At 41.1% G+C, this 17,407-nt stretch overlaps 1 protein-coding gene across 2 annotated transcripts in view; it reads left to right on the forward strand.

Annotated features, from left to right (window-relative positions):
• Positions 1-17,407, forward strand: part of LOC123752967 (repetitive organellar protein) — a 133,121-nt gene that overhangs the window by 264 nt on the left and 115,450 nt on the right. The window lies entirely within an intron of this gene.

A 17,407-nucleotide genomic window follows, 5' to 3' on the forward strand; every position in this document is an offset into this window, starting at 1 on the left:
AAACCTTTATTTAGGCCAACTGTTGATAGGCCAACTACTGGTCCTCCCTCAGGATGCAACCCACAACAGTTGCCTAACTCCCAGGTACATATTTAACTAGCATAGGTGGTGGGACAAGCGCTCTTAATTTAGTGTCCATTTTGCTAGGTGTCAGGATCGTGATGCTGGTGCAAAGTGACAGACATGTCATGTGAAGTGGTTAAGGTGTGCTAGAGCAACAATCTAACGCCAGTAGTGCTCTATGAGTGGCCGCAGGAGGCCTACTGTTTTAAAAAAAATTCAACGTTGGTGAAGCGATGCCATCGATACTGGTAGTGTCAATCAATAATTAAGGAAATAACAAAATATATGATTCAAGGCTACTCATAAGTATTGTAAGGCCAATTCAGCGAGTTAAGTACATTATTATCCAGGACCAGTTAATGACGACAGGAAACTATTAACACTATCGCACACCCGACATGCACGCGGTCAACTTAGAGGTCATGGACTCAATTTGCGGGCGAGTGTGCGGGCAAGCGCACGGCGACGCCTAAATGTGTATACTCGTTTCAGCTTTCTCGCCTTAATTCTCGTGTTGCGTTGTTTGTTTTAGTATCATTGTGTTTGCAATTAAATTCCCTACAGGTGTGTATGAATATAATGTCCAAAAGCCTGGCGTGACTCCCAACAGCAAAGCCTAAAGTCAGCAAAAGTTACCCGTGAGCGCACAAAATCAATAAAATGTGCATACTCGTTCCATTTTTCTCACCTTAATTCTCGTGCTACGTTGCTCGTTTTGGTATCATTGTGTTCGCAATTAAATTCCCTACAGATGTGTATGAATATAATGTACAAAAGCCTGGTGTGACTCCCCGCAGAAAAGCCTAAAGTTGCCCGTGAACGAGCACCAATTTGTATACTGCAACCTAATGTGTATACTCGTTCAGTTAGATAACATCAATTTTCGTTTTACGTCTTTCATTTTGGTATCAAATTGTTCGTAATAAAAAGGCGTGTATTTTAAAACTAGTCCCATAATAATAGAGCAATAACTGGAATTTTAACAAATATTTTAATTCTGGAAGCTCATCATCACAAAATTATTTATATCTTTCCAGTGTTCTGACATAAAATTTTTGTGTTACATCTTTCATTTTGGTATCAAATTGTTTGCAACGTAAAGGCGCGCATTTTACAACTAGTCCCAAGATAATAGGACAATAAATAGAATTTTACCAAATATTTTAATATTTTTACCAAAAACCTATTTATCATTTTTCAAGTGTTCGGACATCAAGTTTCATGTTATATCTTTCATTTTGGTATCAAATTGGGCACAATCTAAAGGCGCTTATTTTAATACTATCCGAGGTCGATCGGATCAAAAATGAATTTTATACAAATATTTTTGTAGTGGATGCAAGTCTGTCTACGGTAAGGATTCAGGAGAAAAATAATGAACGAGATCGGTGTCCAAAGTCAGCGATAGTGTTAAACAGCAGAGAGTAGTGCTCAAGAACCATCAGTAGAAACAGAACTTGTCAGCCACCAGTACCTCACAGAGAGGCAGCCACCCACACCATATCTAAACAACACTGAAAATGCAGTATCTTACAGCTGAGTGAACTAGATTATTGTATTTTTTTTTTAGTTAAGTGCCTGATAAGCATACTGTTAATGCAACATGCATTAAGGTAAATATAAGTAAAATATTAGAACATTAAGTTAGTTGAGCTTTAAAATTGGCCTCCTTCTCTTATCCCCCTTGAAGAGGAGGCAGACGACCATATCTTGAGATCTTTTTGAGATGATTTATGTTACACACCCCCAGGAAGCAGCCCATAGCAGCTGTCTAACTCCCAGGTACATATCTATTTACTGCTAGGTAACAGGGGAATCAGGGTGAAAGAAACTGCCCGTTTGTTTCCGCCTCCACCGGGGATCGAACCCGGAACCTCAGGACTACGAATCCAAAGCGCTGTCAGGCCCCCAGACTTAAGTAAACATAAGTCTCCAGACAAGGGACCAACACCCACCTCTCAGCTGGAAGTATAAGAATTAACTGATAATTTTAATACCATAATAAAGAAGGAACATAAATTTATATATTACCCTTACAAGTTAGTAAAGAAGTACTGAATTAGCAACTATGGCAGGAGGGTATAATAATTGTTTGATATGTGAGAGGAAAAGTGCTCTCAGGCAGCAGTCAATTGAATGTAAGCTGTGCCATAAGATATACCATGGCAAATGTCAAAAAATCTCAGATAAATTAATCAAAGCGTACAGCAATGAGCAAAATGAAGGCAAATGCCTTTTTAATTTTCACTGCTTAATCCTTAAACCGCTACAGCATAAGGGGCATAAACCAAAAAGTATTCAAATTATGTAAAAATTACTTTTTTTTTTTTTGAGATATATACAAGAGTTGTTACATTCTTGTACAGCCACTAGTATGCGTAGCGTTTCGGGCAGGTCCCTGGAATACGATCCCCGCCGTGAATAATCGTTGTTACAACCAAGTACACATTTTACTTGGCCTCTTACTTACTTTAACTGTAGCCTCTGCTTTAAACAGAGGCTACAGTTAAGGATTTGTGCCCAGTAAATCCTCCCCGGCTTATAAATGTTAAACAAATCTCCAAGTTATTGGCTTCAGCATTGTAAAAATTTCATCAAAATATTTTCATAAATTGATTTTATACAAATTTTAAAAAAAGAAGGTTTTGTTGATGAGGAAAACAGCTCCTATTAACTGGAACTGAGGGATAATGCAGTAATAAAGAAATGCAAGCACCTGTCCGGCGCACAAATATGAAGAATAGTAGTAAAAAGTGTCCACAAAGTAAATATGCAGCTGGTGCCTTTATAGCATTGCGGAGTAATACATAATAATACAAAGAATAATGAGTAAATATGGTATTATGCTCTATTTTGTTATATATCATAGAAATACATTGCCCATTGTTAATATCTGTTACCTTCACCAATGTCTCCCCAAAAAAATTTTGTTTTAGGGGATTTTTTTTTCGCCTTTGTTTATTAGCTGATTTTGTTGTAACCTTTACATCCTGGAGAGTGCATACCTGTTCCTAACTATGTGAAGATAGAATGAAATTTGTCAACAAATAAATGTCACAACTCAAAGAACTTGGGACTGAATTTTTTGGGCTGATTTTTTTCATAGATTTCAAACTTTTTTTTTTTTGTCTCTTTAGGTCATTTTAATGATTAGGGACCATATTAGGCTTTATCACTTATATAAAGTATACATAATATCATTATAATTCATTATCTAAATCATTATAATTTTCCCTATTTTTTTTTTGGGGGGGGGGGGTATTTTTTCTGGACTTTATTTCAATACATATTAACCTACAACTTTCACATATTTGAGTACGAATGCCAAACAATGTTTATTAAAACATACAAGTAAATGAATGAATTAGAACTTCCTTATTCATTGTCGATAACTTCAACTTCAGTTATCTCTAAAAACTAGAGTTTCAACTTTGAGGCAGCGTAAAAAAATCTAGTTTCTGACCGATTCTCACTATTTTTACATATGGTGTGCACAGCTGTCTGTTCTAAAATCCTTAGAGAATGGATTTTTCATAAATTCTAAATGTTTGGAGTTATAATTTTTTTTTTGTCTAAATTTGGTGCATATTTGAAATGTCGTATTGACGATTTTTTTACAGTAAACTATACTGAAAACCTATTTTTTAAATTGATGAAAATGAAGATCGTATGCTATTCTGAGAGCATAATAACACCAAATAAACAAGCAGTGATTTTTTTTTTTTTAGCTGATTTCAAAATCTGAAGTTTTCAATATTCAGTTTTAGATTTATTCTTGATTTACTTGTTTTTCGAGTTACGTTGGTGATCATTTACACAAACATGGAGCATTTGCTAGTACAGTAGAATATGCACAAAATATATAAAGGTGTTTGAGAAAGTTAGAGAAACTGATCTAAAAGTCCATACATACATGTATGTTTTGTGCGGTTTAAGGGTCAACCTACTATAATCGTTGACCAGACCACACTCTAGAAGGTGAAGGGACGACAATGTTTCAGTACGTCCTGGACCATTATGAAGTCGATTATGAGAATACACAATCGACTTAAGAATGGTCCAGGACGGACCGAAACGTCGTCGTCCCTTCACCTTCTAGTGTGTGGTCTGGTCAATATACTTTAGCCACATTATTGTGACTCATCGCCTGCTATAATCGTGGCAAGGGCTTAAATGACCCAAGCACCACTATCAATGATACAGATGAGAGTAATGAGGAAAACAGAGGGAAAAAACTGATGATATAATTAAAGGACATTTAAGAGGGTCAGAAAGTTTTGATGAAACAGTTTATGGACTTTAAGCAATCAATAATTAGCAGTCGAGTAGGCGAAATTCCAGTGGTCAATTAGGTGAACCTGGCCGGAAATCAGACACTCCGGGAAAACACTCTGAATGCAGGCAGAGTTGAGGATAGTGACCTGGAAGATCTGGTCAGAGCAGCAGAAGCTTTGTATAGAAAAAAAGAAAAGAAAAAACAACCTCACCATAAGGAACCTTGCAAAAAAAGAGGGTAGGAATGATCAGGAAATCATTGAGGTAATAATAATGAAACTGATAGGAAACGAGGAGGATCTTAGTATATCCAATGTTGGTAGGTTAGGTAAGCCTGAATATACATACAGGCTTACAACATATAGCCAAAAAAGTCTCAAAAACTGTCAGTATACTCTCTAAAATCAGATATTATGTTCCCCACTCTGCTCTCCTCTCATTATACTACTCATTATTCTATCCCTATCTTACATACGGTATCTGTGCATGGGGTTCATCCACTGCAAATTATCTTAAGCCCATCATCATTCAGCAAAAATCTGCTATCAGAACTATAACAAACTCTCTTCAGAGAACATACAGCCCCTCCTCCTCTTAAATCCCTAAATATGCTAAACATATACTCACTCCACACATTATCTTGTGCTATTTACATGTATTAAACCTTATTCCTGCTTATCTTTTATTTATTTATTTATTTATATATTTATATATACAGTGGAACCTCGAGTGACGAGCGCCTCAATCTATGAAATTGAATTGAAATTGAAATAAGTTTATTGAGGGTTTATTGAGGTTTATTGAGGGATTACCTCATCCCTCAAAGGGATGAGGTAATTCATGCTATCATCACCCCTTTGATACAACGTGTTCATACATATATAGACACACATCACAAACAATAAACATATTGCCGAACATTCTAAGAGATAAACATGTATATTTCAGAAAGAAATTTGCAAGAGACGCAGATAATTCAACAAAAGATTACAGTCTTGGTGCAAAATTCTTATATCTCTTCAGAATATCATCAACCTTTCCGTTGTGACACATCCATACTATTTGTTCAGGAACAGGCCTTATCTCAGCGTTTCTATATACTGTACATTAATCAACGGGCAGTCAAGAACATAATGGGCGAGGGTGTGAGACCTTAACATACCACATAGTTTACACTTCGTGTCATTATCATGAACACCTATCCCATATTCCCAGTAATATTTGTACCCAAGCCTGAGCCGCATGAGCACAGAGTCACTCCAATCATTTCTCCTTTTACCATAAGTGAAATGGGTGTTTTGACTCACATACATGTAGTGTTGCATGGTTTGGCTTCCCTCATACATTAATTATATCTCTCCTCTCCACTTCTGCCTGTGCCTGAATATTTCTGATTTTGCTTCTTATTTATCTCATTGTGAATACACATTCAATGTCAACTTGTGGTTTTGATGTGGCACGTTTGGCCAAGTCATCCACCACCTCGTTGAGCACTAGTCCAACATGAGATGGAATCCACATGAATTTCACTTTGATCTTTCAGCTATATCTCATTTATCCTTTTCTAATAATCCTCAACTATGGACATGAAGACTGGATTTCGAATAACAAGTGCGCCACTCGGCGAAAATTTGTCTCGATTGACAAGCTTGATTAACGAGAAAAGCACATGGTGCTTCCTAGCGTTCCCGCTAGTTCTCGCAAATTCTCAGACACCTCCGACGATGCAAATAACTGTTTTTTTTGTTTTAAAGATGCTAATGATGCTGGGATGTAAAGGAGTGACTGCTGTAATGTTGCAAAGCATTGATTTTTGTTTTTTAGACAAAATTTGAAAAAAAGAACAAATGTCAAAAAGGTTCGTTCAGCGATTGTCAGGTAGGCTGCTACATTTAAAAAAAAAAATGAAAAATAAAAAAATTGAAAGAATTTGAAAAAAAAGTCAAATGAAAAATAAAAAAAAATTGAAAGAAATTTAAAAAAATTGAAAGAATTTGAAAAAAAAGTCTTAAAGGTTCATTCAGTGATTGTCAGGTAGGCAGCTCTATTTTGTATATAAAAAATTAACAAATTTGAAAAAAGGAAAAGTGTCATAAAGGTTTGTTCAGTGTGTGCCAGGTAGGCTGCTCCATTATTAATAAAAAGTGAAAAATACAAACCAAATTGAACAAATATGAAAAATATAAAAAATATCATAATGGATCATCCTACCTGACAAACACTGAATGAACCTTTATGACATTTTTCCTTTTTTCAAATTTGTTCAATTTTTTTATTCTTGTTTTTTTTATTTTTTTTTTTTATACAAAATGGAGCTGCCTACCTGAAAATCACTGAATGAACCTTTAAGACTTTTTTTCCAAATTCTTTCAATTTTTTTTTCAATTTCTCAATTTTTTTTTATTTTTCATTTTTTTTTAGAAAATGTAGCAGCCTTCCTGACATACACTGAGTGGACCTTTTCCTATAAAAAATTAAAATCTAAAGAAAAATTGAACAAATTTGAAAAAAGAAAAAATGTCATAAAGGTTTGTTCAGTTTATGTCAGGTAGGCTGCTGGATTTTCTTAACAAAAAAAAAAAAAAAAAATGGACCAAATTTGAAAAAGAAAAATGTCATAAAGGTTTGTTCAGGTCAGGTAGGCTGCTCCATTATTTAAAAAATTGAATATCATATTGATGTTTTTAGGCGGTAGAACGGATTAATTTGATTTCCATTATCTTAAATGGGGAAATTTGTTTCGAAAGACGAGCGTTTCACATGACGAGCTCGGTGCCGGAACGGATTAAATTCATTAATCGAGGTTCCACTGTACAAGAGTTCTTACATTCTTGTAAAGCCACTGCTAATCCTGATCTGAAACTCATCCTCGACAGATATAATAGAACACGTGAGCACCCCACCAGAAATAAATTATCTCTTTGGTATCCCCAAAGTCAAACTAAATCAGTGCGAACACACTATGCAAGTAAAGGGACCTGGTCTATGGAACTCACTCCCTCATGAATTAAAATGCTCTCCGTCCTATGCCTTATTCAAAAGTAAAGGCAAAATGTACCGAATTTCATCCTCATAGTTTCCTACCTTGTGTTTCAAACACATTAATATGTACCTATTAATATTCATCAGATTTTGCTACAATGTACCTACTAATAATTATCTGTTAGATTAACACTTAGAGCTGCCCGGCATGTGTGCCCCAGTCCTCCCCAAGGTGGGCCAGGCATTTCCCGTGAGCGCGCACCCCGCACTTAAATGTGTATACAGTACTTGTTTTAGTTTTCTCACATCATTTTACGTGTTACATCGTTCATTTTGGTATCAAATTGTTCACAATAGAATTCTCTAAAGGGATACAATGGGGCCTCGACTTATGATGCTAATCCGTTCCCAGAGACGGATCGTAAGTCGAAACATCATAATTCGAAGCGATTTTTCCCATAAGAAATAAAGGGATTTGAATTAATCCGTTCCCCACCCTCCAAAATATTAACATACAAATACATTTTATACTGAATACAATGTTTTTTTCTAACTACAATACAGTACCTAAGTTTATCTTACCTTTATGGAGAGCTCTTGATGGCATATGGAAGATGGTGATGAGGGGGGAGGAGGAGAGTTGTTACTGTTTGGAAGGGGAGTCCCCCTTCCATTATAACATCAGGCAGTGATGTTTTCTCTGGGGTACTCTCTCTCCTACGTTTTGCCTGAATACCACTAGGCCCTGGTTGTGGTTCAGTGCTTGTTTGTCTCACTACAAATTTGTCAAGTGACATTTGTTTTTCCCTTCGTTTTAACATTTGTCTGTAATGATGCATCACTTTAGCACCCATAATGTCCTTTTTCTTAGCCAGTATGGTGGATATTGTTGACTGAGATTTGTTATACTGCCTAGCCAGTCCAACAACCCACACACCATCTTCATATTTACGAATGATCTCTTGTTTCTGCTCTATGGTCATCCTTACATGGGATCTCATATGTTGAGCCTTACCACTGACTTTCCTGGGACTCATGGCATGATATATTAATTACTTTAATGTTCAAAATGCAAAAAATCACCACAAAAGCTAAATTTCTTATAGGCGCGATCGTCACTAAGCGGGCAACTGTAGTAAACTGAGGCAGGTCGGCCGCGTGACCAGGAACTATGTGCTCGGTCGACCCGAACGTGTACCTACAAATATCGTAAGTCGACGATACCATCGGATGTCGAGTCGCATTTTTCGATGATATTTACATCGTAACTCAAAATTATCGTAAGTAGGGGCAATCGTAAGTCGAGGTACCACTGTATATGCATATAAGGTCAAAAAGCCCGGCGTGCCACCTGCAGCAAACCTGAAAATCAGCCAAGCGTTACCCGTGAGTGAGCATCCATCTGTACACCCACAACACCCACACTAAAATGTGTATACTCTTTTAAATTTTCACACATCAATTTTCCTGCTACTTCGTTCATTTTGATATCAAATTGTTCACAAAAGAATTCTCTAAAGGGATACAGGGGTACCTCGGTTTAAGAGTTTAATCCGTTCCTGGAGATGGCTCATAACCCGAAAACTCATAAACCGAAGCTAATTTCCCCATAAGAAATAATGGGAAATGAATTAATCTGTTCCTGACTACCCAAAAACCTCACTTCAAACTAAATTTTATACCTAATTCATCGAAATCTACACTACAAAACTATTCTGGTGACTGCTGATGGCATATGGAAGATGTTGAGGAGGGGGGAGGAGGAGAGGCGTTACTGTTTGGAAGGGGAGTCCCCTTCCAGTATAACATCAGGCAGTGAGGACCTCTCTGGAGTGCATTCTCTGGCACGTTTTGTCTGCATACCATTAGGTCCTGGTTGGGGCTCACTGCTCGATTTTCTCACAACAAAGAGGTCCATTGATGATTGTTTTTCCCTTCTTCGCAAGATGTCTCTGTAGTGAGGCATCACATTGTCATTGAAAAGATTAATACAACAGCCTACTACAGCTTTCTCTGGGTGAGTTGTTTCAATAAAAGTTTGCATTTCTTCCCATATCTGACACCACTTCTTAATGGTTGCGGAAGGAACATTCGCTGCTGCCTCATCCTTCTCCACTGGAGAAACATCCTCAGCTGTGTCTTCTTGCTGTTCCTTTTGAAGGGCTTGGAGTTCTTCAGTGGTCAGTTCTTCGTTGTGTTCTTCCACCAACTCCTCCACATCATCACCATCCAATTCCAAGCTCATTTGCCAGCCCAGAGTAACAATTTCCTCAACAATAGGCACATCATTTAATGGTTCAAACCCCTCAAAGTCTAGTTCAGTCACACATTCAGGCCACAATTTTCTTCAGCCAGAGATCAGGGTTCTTTGAGTCACTTCTTGCCAGGCTTTGTCAACAAGTTTTAAAGCACTACAAATGCTAAAATGATGTTTCCAGAACTCTTTGAGGGTGAGTTTTGTGGCTTCAGTCACTTTAAAACATTTCCGGAAAAGTGCCCTTTCATAAAGTTTCTTAAAATTCGCTATGATTTTCTGATCAATAGGCTGAATTAGAGGAGTGGTGTTAGGGGGGAAGGAACTATACTGTGAGAACTTTACTGTATCTGGGCAACAAATCATCTTCCAAGCCTGGAGGATGAGCAGGAGCATTGTCGAGGAGAAGCAGGGCCTTGAGTGGCAAATGTTTCTCCTGCAGATATTTTTCTATGGCAGGGCACACCACTTCATTCACCCACTCTGAAAAGAAAATTCTAGTCACTCATGCCTTATTATTAGCCCTCCACATCACACATTTGGTTTTTCTGCACTTTACACTGTTTGAAAACCCATGTATTTTCAGAATGATACACAAGCAGGGGGGTTTAATTTTCAAATCACCACTTGCATTTAAACACAGCACAAGTATAAACCTATCTTTCATAGGCTTTTGTCCGGGCAATGATTTTTCCTCCTTGGTAATGTATGCCCTCTCAGGCAATCTTTTCCAGAACAGTCCTGTCTCATTACAATTAAACACTTGTTGTGGTAGATATCCCTCAGCCTCTGCAAACTCTTTAAATTCTTCAAATACTCTTTCAGCCACTGGTTTGTCTGAGCTGGCAGCCTCCCTATGCCTCACAACAATATGAATACCACTTCTTTTTCTAAATTTCTCAAACCATCCCCTGCTTGCCTTAAACTCTTTCGTATCTGCATCACTCGTTCTAGGGGTCTTCGGGCAATACCCTGGCTTTCTCACAAATGATGGCCTCTGAAACACTATCACCTGCTAACTCCTTGTTGTGTACTATAAGACTATAAGACTCAAAAGCCCCAGGTGTGGATGGAATTCAATCCAAAGGCATAAAGGAACTGGCAGATGCACTGTGCTTACCACTGAAACTGCTTTTCAGAAAATGGGATGGGAATGAGAAAAAAATCTTTTCGAATCACCAGCCCTAGAATCATGTAAAGAAAAAACACTTGGAGGGCGAGTGGGTGGTCAGGGGATAGAATGAATGGATGAGTAGCAGGGCGGGCAGAACAGAACAAGTGGGTGGCAGATGGTTATCTTATTATGAGGTTATCTTGAGATGATTTCGGGGCTTTAGTGTCCCCGCGGCCCGGTCCTCGACCAGGCCTCCACCCCCAGGAAGCAGCCCGTGACACCTGACTAGCACCCAGGTTCCTATTTTACTGCTAGGTAACAGGGGCATAGGGTGAAAGAAACTCTGCCCATTGTTTCTCGCCGGTGCCTGGGATCGAACCCGGGACCACAGGATCACAAGTCTAGTGTGCTGTCCGCTCGGCCGACCGGCTCCCCAAAAGAGGTAGTGGTAGACTAAAGAGGCGGGTGGCTAATGGTAGACTAAAGAGGTGGGTGGCTGATGGTAGACTAAGGAGGTGGGTGGCTGATGGTAGACTAAGGAGGTGGGTGGCTGATGGTAGACTAAAGAGGTGGGTGGCTGATGGTAGACTAAGGAGGTGGGTGGCTGATGGTAGACTAAAGAGGTGGGTGGCTGATGGTAGACTAATGAGGTGGGTGGCAGATGGTAGACTAAGGAGGTGGGTGGCTGATGGTAGACTAAGGAGGTGGGTGGCAGATGGTAGACTAAGGTGGTGGGTGGCTGATGGTAGACTAAGGTGGTGGGTGGCTGATGGTAGACTAAAGAGGTGGGTGGCTGATGGTAGACTAAAGAGGTGGGTGGCTGATGGTAGACTAAAGAGGTGGGTGGCTGATGGTAGACTAAAGAGGTGGGTGGCTGATGGTAGACTAAGGAGGTGGGTGGCAGATGGTAGACTAAGGTGGTGGGTGGCTGATGGTAGACTAAGGTGGTGGGTGGCTGATGGTAGACTAAAGAGGTGGGTGGCTGATGGTAGACTAAAGAGGTGGGTGGCTGATGGTAGACTAAAGAGGTGGGTGGCTGATGGTAGACTAAAGAGGTGGGTGGCTGATGGTAGACTAAGGAGGTGGGTGGCTGATGGTAGACTAAAGAGGTGGGTGGCTGATGGTAAACTAATGAGGTGGGTGGCTGATGGTAGACTAAAGAGGTGGGTGGCTGATGGTAGACTAACGAGGTGGGTGGCTGATGGTAGACTAAAGAGGTGGGTGGCTGATGGTAGACTAAAGAGGTGGGTGGCTGATGGTAGACTAACGAGGTGGGTGGCTGATGGTAGACTAAAGAGGTGGGTGGCTGATGGTAGACTAAAGAGGTGGGTGGCTGATGGTAGACTAAAGAGGTGGGTGGCTGATGGTAGACTAAAGAGGTGGGTGGCTGATGGTAGACTAAAGAGGTGGGTGGCAGATGGTAGACTAAAGAGGTGGGTGGCTAATGGTAGACTATGGTGGTGGGTGGCAGATGGTAGACTAAAGAGGTGGGTGGCTGATGGTAGACTAAAGAGGTGGGTGGCTGATGGTAGACTAACGAGGTGGGTGGCTGATGGTAGACTAAGGTGGTGGGTGGCTGATGGTAGACTAAAGAGGTGGGTGGCTGATGGTAGACTAACGAGGTGGGTGGCTGATGGTAGACTAAGGTAGTGGGTGGCTGATGGTAGACTAAAGAGGTGGGTGGCTGATGGCAAACTAACGAGGTGGGTGGCTGATGGTAGACTAAGGTGGTGGGTGGCTGATGGTAGACTAAAGAGGTGGGTGGCTGATGGCAAACTAACGAGGTGGGTGGGTAGCAGGGCAGTCAGGAGACATTGGGTGAGCAGATGAGTAGCAGGATGGGTGGTAAGAGTGGGTAGGTGGGTAGCAGTTGGCGGTGGCATCAATGTACCCGCTAGGACTAACACAGGCGCCGGTGGGTGGGGTGCCGGTGGCTGGGTGGATAGCACGCTGGACACGTAATCCTGTGGCCCGGGTTCGATTCCCGGGGCCAGCGAGAAACAAAATGGGCAGAGTTTCTTTTACTCTGAGGCACCTGTTACCTAGCAGTAAATAGGTACCTGGGAGTTAGACAGTGGTTACTGGCTGCTTCCTGGGTGTGTGTGTCTGTGTGTGAAAAAAAATAGTAGTTAGTAACAGTTGATTGACAGTTGAGAGGCGGGCCAAAAAGAGCAGATCTCAACCCTCGCAAGCAAAAATAGGTGAACACAGGCATTGGTCACCCCCGGTCCCTCCTCTAGACCCCTAACTGTACCCCCTCCCAATCATATGGACGGTACAGTATTTTCACAAGGAAGCCCAGTATATGATGGGCTTCCTTGTGATAGATCAGGAGGCAGACTCCCTAAGTGCCTGAAATTAAACTTATGGTTTGCTATCTTGAGGTTAGGTTATCTTGAGATGATTTCGGAGCTTAGTGTCCCCGCGGCCCAGGCCTCGACCAGGCCTCCTTTTTGTTACACACCCCCAGGCAGCAGCCCATAGCAGCTGTCTAATTCCCAGGTAACTATTTACTGCTAGGTAACAAGGGCATCAGGGTGAAAGACACATTTTGCCCATTTGTCTCCGCTTCCACCGGGGGATCGAACCCAGAACCTCAGGACTACGAATCCGAAGCGCTGTCCACCCAGCTGTCAGGTGCTAACTGACTGGTTGTGACTGTAAAAGCCTGATTGACTGTGAATGCCTGATTGACAGAAAGCCTGATTGACTGTGAAAGCCTGACTGACTGTGAATGCCTGACTGGCTGTGAATGCCTGACTGGCTGTAAATGGCTGATTGACTGTGAATGGCTGGTTGAATGTGAATGGCTGATTGTGAATGGCTGATTGACTGTAAATGGGTGGTTGACTGTGAATGGCTGATTGTGAATGCCTGATTGACTGTGAATGCCTAACTGACTGTGAATGGCTGATTGACTGTGAATGGCTGGTTGACTGTGATTGGCTGGTTGACTGTGAATGGCTGATTGACTGTGAATGGCTGATTGACTGTGAATGGCTGGTTGACTGTGAATGGCTGATTGTGAATGCCTGATTGACTGTGAATGGCTGATTGACTGTGAATGGCTGGTTGACTGTGAATGGCTGGTTGACTGTGAATGGCTGGTTGACTGAATGGCTGGTTGACTGTGAATGGCTGATTGACTGTGAATGGCTGATTGACTGTGAATGGCTGATTGACTGTGAATGGCTGGTTGACTGAATGGCTGATTGTGAATGTCTGATTGACTGTGAAAGCCTAACTGACTGTGAATGGCTGATTGACTGTGAATGGCTGATTGACTGTGAATGGCTGGTTGACTGTGAATGGCTGATTGACTGTGAATGGCTGATTGACTGTTGTAACACCGTAAAGGTGTTCGGTTTAGTTTTATTTAATATATATATATATAGTTCATGAGTCACAGACAAGAATTTGAGAGGCGCCATTCTGGCAGCCTGAATCTCACACCTCTAAGTGTTAATGACCACCAAGTGACCTGAGGTCACCCATGGGAATTTCACCTTGCTTCCGCTAATCTGATAAGTGGCCTTCAAACATGCCGACATTTAAGGAGTGGCTTGGTAGAGTGCCTGAGGCTATTTACTTGTGGGCTAAGTTAGTTACTAGGTTCCCCAATATATACTCGGAGAGCTATCGATTCGAGAGCATTCACAGGATAGGAGCCAGCCAGCAGAGCAGAAAAGACGGCCTAGCCAGGGAGGCTGTCAGCCGGCAGGGCGGGACAGTCTCTGTCAGCTACAGGGTCCCCCCCCCCCCCTTCCCTCTCTATCCAGCTATAGGCAGACACTTGGTGAGTTGAACATTAAGGTGACTTAGTCGTGTTACAACTGTTGTGTGACGATCAGGGGCAGTCAAGTTGTAGGGTTCTCGAATTCTTGGATGATGACTCACTTTGCATATTAAACTTGAACATTTGAATTGTTTAAATTATGATACTTATGTGAAATATAATTTATGTATTTATTATTTAAATTGTCTTTAACTTTGTTCCCTAGAGTTTTGAGTTGAGGTGAGAAAGCCTCTGCGGTTAATGGGTTCATGATTTTAATGAGTACATGATACAGATGGAACAGACTAATAATGACCTCGTGTTAACATCTTTGAGAATTTTGTGATACAGACAAGTTCCATTCCTTGTCCTGTATGTAACAGTCTAGAATGGATGGTGGCAGCATTTCTTCTTCTACTATCTACTTTTCTACTTCTACTATCTACTGCTCTTCTACCTATCTACCATTCTACCTTTTCTACTTCTACTCACTTCCTACTTACTCGTCATTCCATTCCCCCCCCATTACAATGACTGTGAATGGCTGGTTGACTGTGAATGGCTGATTGTGAATGCCTGATTGACTGTGAATGGCTGATTGACTGTGAATGGCTGGTTAACTGTGAATGGCTGGTTGACTGTGATTGGCTGGTTGACTGTGAATGGCTGATTGACTGTGAATGTCTGATTGACTGTGAATGCCTGATTGACTGTGAATGCCTGATTGTGAATGCCTGATTGACTATGAATGCCTGATTGACTGTGAAAGCCTGATTGACTGAAGGCCTGATTGACTGTGAATGCATGCCTGACTGTGAATGCCTGACTGACTGTGAATGGTTGATTGACTGTGAATGCCTGATTGACTGTGAAAGCTTGATTGACTGAAAGCCTGATTTACTGTGAAAGCCTGATTTACTGTGAAAGCCTGAGTGACTGTGAAAGCTTGATTGACTGTGAAAGCCTGATTGACTATGAAAGCCTGATTGTGAATGGGTGATTGACTGTGAATGGCTGATTGACTGTGAATGCCTGATTGACTGTGAATGCCTGACTGACTGTGAATGCCTGATTGACTGTGAATGCCTGATTGACTGTGAATAGCTGATTGACTGTGAATGCCTGATTGACTGTGAATGCCTGACTGACTGTGAATGGCTGATTGACTGTGAATGGCTGATTGACTGTGAAAGTGTGATTGACTGTGAATGCCTGATTGACTGTGAATGCCTGATTGACTGTGAATGGCTGATTGACTGTGAATGCCTGATTGACTGTGAATGCCTGATTGACTGTGAATGCCTGATTGACTGTGAATGCCTGATTGACTGTGAATGGTTGATTGACTGTGAATGCCTGATTGACTGTGAATGGCTGATTTACTGTGAATGCCTGATTGGCCATAAATGCCTAACTCGTAGCTACCACGACAGTGAATACTTGACTGCCTTTGGTTATGACTGCCAGTGACCAGTCTTGACTGTGAATGCTTGACTGCCTTTGCTTATGACTACCAGTGACCGGTCTTGACTGTGAATGCTTGACTGACTTAGTGACTAGCTCTGACTGGCTGCCACATAACAGAGGCAGTGAAATGTTTGAAAGGAAAATCTGGAACTGGTGATGCAGATATGAAAGTGTTTAAGGCGAGCAGGGGACAGTCTCACCACCTCCTCCCTCTTCCTCACCACCTCCTCCCTCTTCCTCACCACCTCCTCCCTCTTCCTCACCACCTCCTCCCTCTTCCTCACCACCTCCTCCCTCTTCCTCACCACCTCCTCCTCCTTCCTCACCACCTCCTCCCTCTTCCTCACCACCTCCTCCCTCTTCCTCACCACCTCCTCCCTCTTCCTCACCACCTCCTCCCTCTTCCTCACCACCTCCTCCTCCTTCCTCACCACCTCCTCCCTCTTCCTCACCCTGCCCATACACCAACACCGCTCCTCCCTCCCTCCTCACGGTCTCCCATACACCAACATGCGTCCTCAGTAAAAGTAAAGTGCAGTTAAATGTTCACTTATTTTATTTATGGTTTATATTTATACCTGAGTGTGTGTTGTGTATAAAAATATAATTAGTATTCTGTATAAAATGTATTTTTAAGTTAATATTTTTGGGGGGGTGTAGAACGGATCAATTCAACTTACATTATTTTTCACAGGAAAATTTGTTTCGACTTACAAATTTTCGACTTACGACCCGTCTCTGGAAACGGATTAAATTCATAAGTCGAGGCCCCACATTGTATGCAAATGTTACCCTTATTTTCAAAAAAAGGCAAAAATAGCTTGGCAGAACACTACTGTCTGATCAGCTTGACATCACACATCTGCAAGCTCATGGAGAGAACTGTAAGGGAGGGAATCATCCAACATCTCACAAAGTACAATCTTGTAAAGTCAATGCAACATGGGTTTGTTAAAAATAGATCATGCTTTACAAACCTGCTTACATTTTTGGATATGGTAACCAGCTATTCAGACAAAAGATTTCTGGGAGATGTAGTTTACATGGACTTTGCTAAAGCTTTTAACAAGGTACCACATGAAAGACTGGCAAGGAAAATAGAAGCACATGAAATATATGGCAAAATATTCCATACCAGAATTTATCCAATGACATAACGGATAAAACAAAGGTTAAAATAAAGAAAACGAAGGGTCATGCTAAATTCGAATGAATCTGACTGGATAAATGTGATGAGTGGGGTACCACGGGAGTCCATTTTGGGGCCAACTCTTTTTGTCATATTCATCAATGACATAAATGAGAATACCACCTCATCAAATTTGCAGGTCACACTTAAGATTTATGGTAAAGTAAGAAGTGAAAATGATATTGAGGCCTTACAAAGAGATATACATGAACTCCAGAAATGGTCAGAAGACTGGCAAATGCTTTCTAATATTGATAAATGCAAGACCTTGCATTTGAGGCATTGAAG

The sequence above is a fragment of the Procambarus clarkii genome, chromosome 6, assembly GCF_040958095.1.
Source record: "Procambarus clarkii isolate CNS0578487 chromosome 6, FALCON_Pclarkii_2.0, whole genome shotgun sequence".
Lineage (NCBI taxonomy): Eukaryota > Metazoa > Arthropoda > Malacostraca > Decapoda > Cambaridae > Procambarus > Procambarus clarkii.